The sequence below is a fragment of the Equus quagga genome, chromosome 3 (genome assembly GCF_021613505.1).
Source record: "Equus quagga isolate Etosha38 chromosome 3, UCLA_HA_Equagga_1.0, whole genome shotgun sequence".
NCBI lineage: Eukaryota > Metazoa > Chordata > Mammalia > Perissodactyla > Equidae > Equus > Equus quagga.
The window spans coordinates 4994987-5007388 of NC_060269.1; positions in this window are offsets into that span (position 1 = coordinate 4994987).

The window sequence follows — 12402 nt, forward strand, 5'->3', positions numbered from 1 at the left end:
GGGGGGGGGCGTATGAGTGGAAGAGTGTGTGAATACTGCACACACCGACAGCAGAGAGAATGCAACTGAAAAACCGGGGACGGCGCCAGCCCCGTGGCCTAAGAATTAGTGATTGAAACAGCTCAAACAGTAAAAGCAATCAGTGAGGTGGCAGCATATAAAATTAATACACCAAAATTAATGTCCTTCAAATACACAAAGAAGAACCAGTAGAAGATACTATGGAAGAGAAAATCCTGTTTACAAGAGCAAAAAATCCAAAAGGCTTAGAAGTAGATGAAATGTGCAATATTCAAAATCTATTTGAGGAAAAATCACTCCTGAAAGATATAAAACTAAATTAGAAGAAAGAGAGAAACATTCCTTATTCTTGATTAGGATGTTTCAGCATCATCAAGATCCAAGTTCTCCCCAAGTTAATTTATAAATTGAGTATTATCCCAATAAAAATACCAACAAACACTTCTTTTCTTTTCTGGATCTAGACAACTTCTACTTAGAAAGAAATAGAAATAATAAAACATATGTACATAAATCTGCTTATTCTTGCAAAAGGAAACACAGGAAGGTCAAGTCAGAAGGCAGTGAAATCGATTGCCTACCAGGGGATGTGGGGTCGGGCGAGGTGGTCAGGGTGGAAGGAGGAGGGGAGGGAGCACCCTTCTCTGAGTACCCTTTGTGTTAGCTTTTTTCCTTTTGGAAGCATATTGATGTTCTACATATGCAAAAATTAAAACTGAAGCCTCATGTATGGGAAAATAAAAGCAAACTAAATACAAACAAAAATAAATGAACTTCAACTGTATTTCCAATTCATAACCTGTCCACATTGAAGGGAGGAAGGAAGAAATAATCCCAATTTTTTTTCTTGTTTTTGTTTTTAATTAAAATTTTTGTTTTGAGTTAATTGATAGATTCACACGCAGCTGTGGTTGGGGAGAGGCTGGATGCTTCCTTAGGCCTGACGAGGGTGAAAGTCTGGGGTCCCCAGTTGGCCTTTGCTGGCAGGGGCTGGGGGTAGGACCCCGGTCTTTTCTGTGGTATTTCGCTGCAGGAGAGCAGCTACTGTCCACAAGTTTTCTGCCTTGCGAGGCTGCCCTTTCCTAGATCTCTGGCTGGGGTCAGCAGTGTTTTGTTGTTGTTTTCACGGACTTGTGTTGGCATTTCTGGATTGCCAGCTTCTTCAGCTCCAAGTGTGGGATGTGGAAAGCAAAAAGGAAACCCAGGGAACTCACCTTCACGTCATCCCTTGAGTCTCGAGGTCCTGCTGGTCTGCCTTCTTCTCTGCCTTTCAGAGTCTTCTTATGTTTATTTTACTTATTCTGGGGTTTTTAGTTGTACTGAACAGAAGAAATAAAGAGAAGTGTGTCTATCTCATCTTACTAGAAGTGGAAGTTTCTCCCAAATAGCTTTTGAATTCAGTCCTTTTACAATATAGTCTCAGTCTAGGGGAAAAAAAAGAACCACAAACAAACCTTGAATCCTTTTTTGTAGGGCTGTTTTTTGGAGTATTATAGGTATAGCAATTCTAAAACTATTTCTTATGCATTGTAGGAATAAGCAAATGAGTGCATGTGTTGATAATCTTGGAAACCAGGATTTTTACTGTGCAGGAAGATTCAAATATGGGATAGGGAAAGGCATGAAAAACCCCATTGGGTAGATTGGAATTTGCAATTGAAGGTATGAACTGATTATTTTTTATCTATATCTCTATATCTATCTATCTGTCATATATGTATGTATGTATCTATCTATCTATCTACCATCTTTCTATCATCTATCTGCATATGTCTTCCCCCTCTTGGCTCGCTCTTGAAAGGGTTAGAAGAAATTATACTCCAATAGTAATGTGCACAGCTAGCACCCAAATCTTGCCTTCTAAATACCATTCCCCACTAAAAGGAACCAGTGTTCCTTGGAGAAATAGCTGATTTCAAGATTGTAGTAGGGAAGGTAAGAGTTGAACCTGAAACACCCTGTTGTGCCAGAATCTAAGGAAGTGCTCAAAAAAGTGATGGGGCAATGTCAAAAGACCCCTGAAACCAGCTTGGAGCTTCTCCCCCTGGCTAAATCTGGGAATATCTCAGCATAAAAATAAGTAAAGACAGTAAAGGATTGTAATCCACTGAATAAAATAGAAATCCATGGGTCATTACTGATAATACACAGATAGTTGGGTAGGTAGACAGACAGATGAGAAGTGAGAGCTCCTCCTTCCTGCAGAAAGCCGACTGAGACAGGAGGGAGAAGAAGAGGTGGAACATCACCATTTTGTAGTCATAGTAAAGATTGGTTTGGGCAAGAATCACCAATGGATGACCAATCTAGCGGGAAAAGTTTGAGAAGGGTCAGGATATTTCCTCGTTCTCCAAAGGTCTCCCCACAGATTGTTCATTGGTGCAATGCAAAAACAACAGGAACCATACAGCAGAGAATCACAACAATGCTTTGACTGGGAAAGCAAAACTAACATCACGGATAAGGGACGACAGACATAGCCTGACTCTATATGTGGTTTCCTGAGAAGAACACAATGTCACTTAGGTAGTATTCTGCCTGGGAATGCAACCAACTGAATCTAATTATGAGAAAACAGCAGACAAACCCAAACGGAGGAAGATTCTTGAAAATAAGTGGCCTATATTCTTGAAAAGTATTTGTCATTAAAGATAAAGACTTGGGAATTAATTTTTCCAGATTAAAGAGACTAAAGACTAAATAACACCTAAATGCAGTATGTTGTCCTAGACTGGATTCTGGACTGCAGGGGAAGAAGATATAAGGATATTATTGAGATCACTGATACCATTGGGGTAAGGATTGGGATTGGATTGGATTGACTAGGTAAAAATATTGTATCAATGTTAAATTTATTGAATTTAATAATTGTACTGAGGTTATGTAAGAGAATAAAGTCAACATTTGTGTTCTTAGGAGATGCACACATAATACTGAGAAGTAAGGGGGCATGCTGTGTTATGATGTATGAAACCTACTCTTCAAGATATATTTGGAGAGAGCAAGAGGTTGATGTTGCAGATGTGGCAAAATGTTACCAACTAGTGAATCTGGATAAAGGATATTTTGGAGTTGACTTGCAACTTTTTCATGAGTTTGAGACTGTTTTACAGTAAAAAAAGCAAGAAAAAAAAATGCAGGATGGTAGATCAAAGATTAGAATGAAGACAGGAAATGGGGACCTTGCTGAATCCCCATCTTTAAATTATAGGTAGAAATCTGTTGTGAAACTACTTTTGTTCAGGTTGGCAGAGTTTGTGATTATGATCATTTTTCATATGTTCAACATGCACTGAAAGAAACATCAGAACTTCAATGAACATAAGGGATTAGATCAGGTGCCTTAGCTTATTAAGGAAAGACTAACATGTAAGAAATAGTGAAAAGTGAAAAATTGAAAATTGACTTTGCTATTAATGCAATCAAGGTGCATCCTTAGATGAATTCAATGTGCACGTGTATTAGTAGAATATGGCTGCTTCAGGCAGGCATTTTTGGTATTTGTTTAAACATGATCTATGCCATATGTCCAAACACACCGTATCTATAGCCAGTGTCCAAACACAGCAGATGATTCTCTTTCTTCTGGACAAATGGAGTAGTTTCCTTAGCCCAGGGAAATACTTACAAACTCAACATTCATTGAATACTCTTTCCTTTGAACAACTTCACCCACCCTGCGCCTGCTAATCCTGGTATCCTTTTACCCTTAGCAGAATCTTATTTCACTTAAGCAATTTGCACGTTTGTAAAATTGGACACCTAAGGTTTTGATTTTCAAAGCATTGCTTGAGGGGTGTATCCCAGCTTCTTGGCTTCTTGAACTATGTGTGTGCATCTGTGTGTGTGCGCTTATGTGCGTGCATGACAGTCCGTTCCTTGATAAACTGGCTCTCCAGTACTCTCTTGGAATTCAGATAGAGTTCTTGATGTATGGCTACAAGTTTGTTGACTGTGGTCGTGTTATAGAGGCCAAAATCTCAGAAGGAAGTAACCATGTCTGTCAATTTGCCAGGTGTCACATATAGTTGTTTAGTAACTGTTATCGTGGTGACCAAGGAAATTCTTTTGGAGAACAGTTTTATGGTTCTAATATTCACTAATATATTTAACAAGTTTGAGCTAAGTTGTCTTTTTCCTTGATGCCCATAAACAAAATCCTTACAAAAGATAATAAAAGATTAAAATGGAGATGCACAGGTAATACTGAGGAGTAAAGGGGCATGATTATGATGTATGCAACCTATTCTTCAATATTTATTTGAAGGGAGCGAGAAATTGATGATCACATATGGCACAATGTTAGGAACTGGTGAGTCTGGATACAGGGAGTTATTTCCCCACCAAAAGAATCAAGGCCTCCTTATAGTCCTATAGGTAACCAAACATTTCTTTATTATTTTGATTTGAATTAATTTTTTCTGAGATTGAACATCTGCCCATTTATTTGCTTATGCTTCTTTTGTGAAAAGCTTATTTTTGGACTTTCACACTTTCCTGTTGGGTTAGTGGTCTTTGCCTTCTTAATTTGTAAGAATATTTAAATATTAAGGATATTAACTGTATATCTGCTATATATATATTACAAATATTCTTCCCGTGCTTTTCAGATGTCTTTTAGCTTTATGACGTATTGCATAGAGAAGTTTTACATTGTGTGTAGTTAAATCAGTTCATATTCACACTTATGGTCTCCAGTCTTGTTACTGTGCTTGAAAAGACCTCCTCCTCCCCAAATTGCACACATATTCTCCAAATGTTCTCCTGCACTTTTTATAGCTGTATTTTACTTTGGAGTTTTAAATTTATACGCAATTTTAATGTATGTATGATGTGAAGTAGAGAGCAAATATAGTACAAAATTTTGGTGAATTAAAATTAACTTAGGCTTGTAAATTAAAAAAAATATTTATTCAATTTTACATTGGAAGGATCAGACTATGTATGCTTGAAATATAATACATTTATAATAAAAATTAGGAAAAATAATATAACTGGAAAACAAAAAATACGCCTTGTTCCGGTCATCTCTAACTTACTCGTGCGACAGGTGTGTGACAGACGTTTGGCACCTCAGTGAAGGGCACTCTCTCCATTCAGAGCTGTATCGAGGCGGGCTGTGACGTTTTCCCTAGAGCACAGTTCTCAACCTGGAATTCACACTGCAATCACCTGCTTTTTAAAATGCTGACGCAGGACCCCAGAGATCCTGACTTCATTGGTCTGAGTCTACCTGCCTGGGATTTAGAAGCTCCCAGGTGATTATATAATGCACAGCTGAGATTGAGACCACTGCCTTTGAGCTTCCTAATGATGCCAAATGGATGTTGTTTGCTAAAAGCTTAGCCATGATCCGAGTAAAGTTGTGTCTTTAAGTTTTAGTTCTAGAGCCCTCCCAGCTCTGGGCTATAATCATTCAAGATTCAGATGGGAGAGCATCTTCGCTTCCTTCTAGGTGCATCGTGTAGACGACGGATTTAAGATATTTGAAGAAGTGATGTGTCTAGAAAGTTTTCAGAATAATTCCCCATGAGAGAGCAAATTTACCTTACAAGTATACGATTTTACCTTAGAAGTCGAACTATAGACGCTTACCTTAGAAGTTTACCCTTCTACTATGATTTCTTCACAGATTCAAAATCAGAGACTTTCGTAAGAGCTCTGTAAAGCAAAACTTTAGCACAGATGTGCTCACTTTTCATTTTCCTTTTCTATAAAGTAACGTAATATACTAATTGTGGATTTTAGAGTGGTTTTTATTTTCTGCATTTGTCAAGAATTCTTCTTACAATGAATACATACTACTTTCATCATCAGAAAACCTATACATTATTTTTTAAGTGAAAATTTACATGTATATCATGTGATCACAACTCTGAGAAAAAATATGCAGAAAGAAATGCAACTCTTAATAGTTGTTGCCTCCAGCAGGTTGGGATTATGGGCAACTAATTTTTTCCTCTTGCTGTGTTTTTATATTTTCCAAGTTTTCTGGCACAATCCTGTATCACTTCTGTAAAGGAAAAGATAACATATATTTAAACTAAAAATTCTTTTTTTTTAAAGATTTGTTTATTTTTCCTTTTTCTCCCCAAAGCCCCCCTGATACATAGTTGTGTATTTTTCTTTTAGTTGTGGGTCCTTCTAGTTGTGTCATGTGGGACGCCGCCTCAGCATGGCTTGATGAGCAGTGCCGTGTCTGCGCCCAGGATTCCGCTGAAGCCGAGTGCTCAAACTTAACCACTTGGCCATGGGGCCAGCCCCTGAACTAAAAATTCTTAATGGGCCTATATAAATCACTCAAATATGCTTAATAATTTTTGTTTTGTAAAACCAGTACAACCATTTAAGTAGTATTCTGTTAAAAAAAAAAGGATTTCATATACCTTATTTGATTTAAATTCTTCACAATTCGGATAATGGTTTCATTCTCAAGGGGAGAAAATCTGCTTTTCTATTTTGATATTTTCATGCAAGCAGTTAATGGCGAGCTCTTTTGGTGTTTTTTTCCTTTCTATTTTTTTTCTCTCCCCTTCTTCAAGCCTCTTCTGCAAGGGAGGAGGATCTGCTCATGGGAATGGTGAAGGTCAGGCATCAACAGGGTCCTGGTCCCAGGCAGCAGCCTCGCAAACGGGAAGCCCCCTCTCCTGCACTGCTCACCTCCTAGATTGGTTGGGACCAGATGTCTTCTGTGGCATCGGGTCTTGTGTGGTGCACACACCCAGGCCAGGATGGGACAGACCCACTCGTTTGCTCTGTGGGTGCCTGGGTGGCTGTCCTCCACATGCTCAGTCTCTTTGTTGACCCATTCTTTGTCCCAGTGGTGCCCAAGGCTAGAGGGGAGGAAGCATTAAGTCTCATTCTGGCCTCAGTCCAAACTGTCTTTGCTAATCTGCCTTCACCAGGGCTTCCTATATACTGAGATTGAGCGCACCTCCAGGAATAAGGCTGTCACTGTGAACTCCACGTAGGTATTGGGGTTTGTGTTTATGAACTATTGGAGGGAAATCTGGAAGGGGCATAGAACACGGAGCAGAGGAGAGGCAAATTTTTGGTTTACCCCACAGCTCATACATTCTTCTAGAAGCATTTTATGCAGCGACGTCCAGCAAACACTCATGGGGTGTCTACCATAAAACGCTTTGGAGTGGACAGTCCTCAAAGAGTTCACAATCTAAAGCTTGCGTAAGTGCCCATGGGGGTGAGTGTGTGTGTGTGTTGTTCACTAACTAGCTGGGACATCTTTTTTCCTATGGCCCTCGTTTCCCTCTTTTTGGTAACAGAACATGTTGAACTGGCTCTCCATGGTTCCATATGACTTCTTCCTTTCAGTAGATGAATGATGAACTGTAATTGACAGTCCCTTGTGTTACCAATCACAGCACAGACTTTCTTTGAGCCAAAAGACATCTTAGAAGTCATCTGGTTCGGACCTCTTAGCCTACAGAGAAGGAAACCAGCACCCAGAAGAGTAAGTCTTATCCAAGGTCGGAGCCACTATTGGCATCCAGGTTTCCTCACTTTCATGCAGGTGAATTACTCAAAGCCAGATGTTAGACTAGGAGAACAGTATTTGGTTAAGATTTGATGGACTAAATGTCCCATAGAATTTGACTCCACATAATCAGGATAAAACAAAGGCATGCAATCTGAGGGGATTTCAGGTGAGATACAGTTCCTTGAGCAGTCAGCAGGACATTCTTGGCCCCAGGCAGTAAATGTGATCGGGGAAACAGTGTGAATACCATTCTCTCTGTACGCCAGAAATGTCACCCTCCTCAGGAACGTGATTACCTGGGTGTTCAGAAACATAAAAAAAGCTTGTGAAATAGACTGCTAGGTGCTGAAAATTCTCCTTTATTCCTTTAAGAATAAATTGCGTGTTTACAGGAAACTAAGTAAAAGGCCTATTATTGGATTTTGGTGAGCTCAGGTGTTCTCTAATTCTTGATTTGTTTCTTGATTTTATCAGTAACTTCCAGGTGAATGTTAAGTATAGTAAGGGTGAATTGCTCCAAGAAGTGTGGCATGCTGGAAAAAATAGGAACAGAGCCATCAAATGAAGTTCCAGCTTAAAATGGATTAATTCTAGCAAAGATCAATTTGTTCAAATATTAAGTGAGTCCAGGCACCGAATTCACTCCTATGTCCTCTGACTTTGCTCTGTCAGCCTCCTGCTTGTCCCCATCCAAGAACAGCACAACAGCTGTGATAGAAAACTGGGTGTGTCTCTGGCGATGGGACTCAGATGGCACACACTAGATTCTCTCTCTCATCATGGCATTTGAGGTTGGGATCTGCATGTTGGCTTTGCTCCCTGGGCAGCTGAGAGGTTGTGTGGGGTCACAGGGCTCCTCACATGGGTGCACTGCTTCCCTTCCCAGTGGCCTCATTTCCTTCTAGGGTAGAAGTGATGCACCTCTGTTCCCCTTGGGGATTCCTCAGAATTTTCCGAATGATCAGATGGGTTTTTACCTTAGATGAGAGCTGCTTTTTGGGGATGACTTCCATGAGGGAAAGGCACTCTACATAAACAGTCATTTCATGGAAGATTTTGCTATTATTGGGTTTTTGGAAACTATTTGCCTGTGGTAGACTTCTGAGAGTCTCTATACTTGTGTGTGTGTATATATACGACGCACACACACTGCAAGGTGTTTTCCTCTACTTCTTTTTACTCCTAACCCACTAGTCACTCATTTCTTCACTTGACAAAGGTATACTGAGTGCCTGCTCTGTGCCAGGCACCATCTCTGTATTGACAAGATGTATGGTTGATCATGTGACTTAGGAGTCTGGTAGGAGCACAAATAGAAATAAGCCAGTCATCAAGCAGTAATAATTTCAGAGTCATAAAAGGAAATGGGAAATTCATAATATCCAGGTACTGTTCCAAGCGCAAGCTTTCTTAGCTATGTGATCATGGGTGAATTAATGTAGTTGTTTTTCCCCAGAGTTCTTTGGCTTAGGAAATAGAACCTGATTCCTGTAGCATTGCAAGAACAATTGAAACTGCACCAACCCCTCAGATAAACGCCAAGCCTATGATAAACATTTTTCAAATCCAGGAGATCCTATAATTTTCATGTAGGAATTATCATTGATCCATTAAAAAATGATTTCCAACTTTTAAAGTGATTTCTATGCTTTTGGTACTCCTCTCAGTAAATGTGGGAGATAAAAAATTATATTTTTCCCCATAAATGCAAAAATCTTCAATTTACAACCCCAAATCCTGCCTTTGCATTTTTTTAAAAATCTTTTAAAAAGATTTTATTAAAGGTCTTTATAGAGCAACATCCAGACTCCAGATCCAGCTGCCAAGGAGACGCTGTTATATTGTGGGTACTGGCTGGAGCAGGGCAGGCATCTCTGGTTTCCCACTCTTCTATTCCAAGGTGGGGGTGGTGGCAGCATCTCATCTTTGAGTTCCACATGCTCACATGGTCAGGCAGGGGCTTCTTAGGGCCATTCTTACCGCGTGGGTCCCAAGGCAGCATGATCTTCACTTTGATGCCCAGCGTGCCGTTGTTAGACCTAACTGTGGTTTCATGCCCCCACTACACAACAGAACAGGACAGAGGGGAGAGAATGGTAATTTCCTCAATCACCCCTGCATCTGGTCCCTTCTCAGACAGCTGCCTTCGTCTTTTAATCCCCAGGCCAATATAATCCAGCTTTGACTACCCTCCTGGGGGCCATGTTTTCTGCTCTAGGCATTTACTTTTTCTTCAGAGAATGGTGATTCCTGAGACCAACTGCTCTCCTTGAAGACTCAGATTATAGATCTAATACTTGCTACGCATGAAACATTCCACATGGAAATTTGTTTTAAAAGTTCATAATCACATTACATTATTTAACACTCATTTGAAGAAAAGAGAAACGTTTAACACTATTAAGTAGACGAGCTTGACAGGAAGTGATGGAAAGTCTGGCCTTGAAGAGACACAGTGGTGGGCCGACTGCAAACGTTCTCAAAACGAATGGTGAGTGCTTCAGTAAATCTATACAAACACATCAAAAGGCTGACTGAAGGGAAACTGATTAAGTAAGGTAGGAATATAAAATTATCATGTGAAACAGTACTGATTAAGCACTTGTATCTATCCACATTTGCCTACTTTCAATAATGATGTCAAGTAAGCATCTACCTCTTAGTAATTGTCAGGGAAAACTATCCTGTTGAGGCTTTGTGCTTCTCTTTCTATGCTGGAAATATGTCAAATGTTGGATAAAAATTAGTTTGCTAATAATGGGCAATATAGAGAGAAGTTTTAAACCAAGCATCCTTTGGAGAATCATTTTATCTTAATTTATGTCTCCATACACACAAACAGAGTGTGTGTTTTGGACTCCCGAATGTTCATGACCTCCAGAGATGAGGTATAGAACCCTTGCCTTGAGTTCCAGATGGAATTCTGGGTACTGTAAGCAGGCTCTGCTGGAGGAGGGGAAACACTCTAAGGGAGTTATATTCTAAACATGGTTTTGCTTTTTGTGAGTAAAGCAGCAGAGGGAGAGCGCCGTCAGAGGCAGTAGACCTGAGGGCGGGGGTTTAGGCTGCAGGAGAACTGAACATAACGCTCTTCATCCAAGGGCAGCAGCTATCTCACTAAGTCTCTTTAAAACTACAACTTTAAACAATAAAATCTTAGACTAAAAAGGGAGAAAACCCATAATCTCGCTGCCTGTTCAAACAAACCATTTTCAATTGTTCTGTTTCTTATCTGTTATGCAAAATAATGAATACTATAATCATAGGATAGATAACAGTTTGTTTTTTTTCTGTTAATATTGTGGTAAACACTTCCCTTTTAGTGCCTATATCATATTCTCATAATAGTTTCTTAACTATTTCTGTTATTATAAATGAAAACTGTTTCTAATTTTTGCTACCATGAATAACATTATAATACCGATTTGTATGATTATGACTTCTTTTTTTAGTGGAGAGATTATTCCTTTAGGGAGAAATTGCCAAGACTGAGATTACATGGTCACTGCCCATGAATATTTTTATGGCTCTGAAACGTGTTGCCAAATTGCTTGCTAAAAGGGTTGTACCAAATGCAAGCTGGCTTTTAAAGGTCAGACTTATTTTCATACAAGATCAACATATGTGTTATGTTAAACTAACCACTTATCAACTGGTGAGAAACAAAATATATCCTTTCTTAACATATAGAATAAGAATATAATCCAGGAATCGTGGCAAAGTCTCTCATGTTGTGAATGGGCCAGGCAGTCACATTTTGGGCATAATTGTAAAGCAGATGCCTTCTTCTGGAAGTTACGTTTTGGACAAGCTGTAGCCTAAGACCCAGGTATGATAATCTCAATTCTTCTTTTTGCCCCAGCGCACACGAGGGTGCTGAGGTTATAATTTTACTTGTATATATATATGCATGGTGAGTTCCATTTTATTTCAAAATCTCTTTTGTTGGAGGGGATTAAGAACGAAGATTACAGTTGGTTTCCAAACTCCCTGGAAACAATGTCACTTTCCTTTCAATAAATAAGGCAGTCAGATTCTAACGTATAGTGAAAAAAATACTGCACACAAGAGGCGTCATCTGTACAAAGCCAGAACTGCATAATTTTGTCATTCTTGGCTTAGCAGATACATTTCATGAAAGGGCTAAAATGAATACGTGGATGCACCAGGGACACGGAGCCAAAGGTGGCTATGAGAGAACGGATCCTTCCCATGACGTAGGTTTAAATCAGCTGAGCTGTCACAGGAGCTGAGACTCAGTCTATTAAAAATTGCTCCAGGAAGTCTTGGGCTCGGCAAAAGAGGCTAAATCTCTTCCTCTTTTCTTTCCCCAATATACTTCAAGTCTTTGTGTAGAATTTGGAATAACACCTTTACTGGCTATTCCACAAACATTCACTCACATTCATTCTTGGAATTGTTTTCTTACATTCACATTTGACTTCCCTGTCTTGAGTACTGATTAAACTTCCTTGAAGGTCAGGACATTTATTTATTTAATGTAATGGCTGCCTATTTTTCTTATTATTTCCAGGCACATCTTTATGGATCACTGAGAAAGACTACTTCATTTCTCAAAGAGCACAAATTATGGCAATCGCTAGCAGCCAGAGAGATCGCATCAGGTGGAATTTTAAATGTAGGGGAGACACCAAAGAAGTTGATGAAACAGAAGAGAAGGATGGATGTGATAGCCCGTATTTTCCTGTTGGCGTCCTGGTCTCAGGAGCTGGCATGTGGGATGGGTGCTCATCTTAGCATTATTAGTGAAATAGAAGAAGCCCTAGAGGGTCGTGGCTCAAGCACCTGCTCCGGAGTCAGACAGACATGGAGTTTGCGTCCATCTCCATCACGTAATGGCTCTGAGACTTTCGGTAAGATCC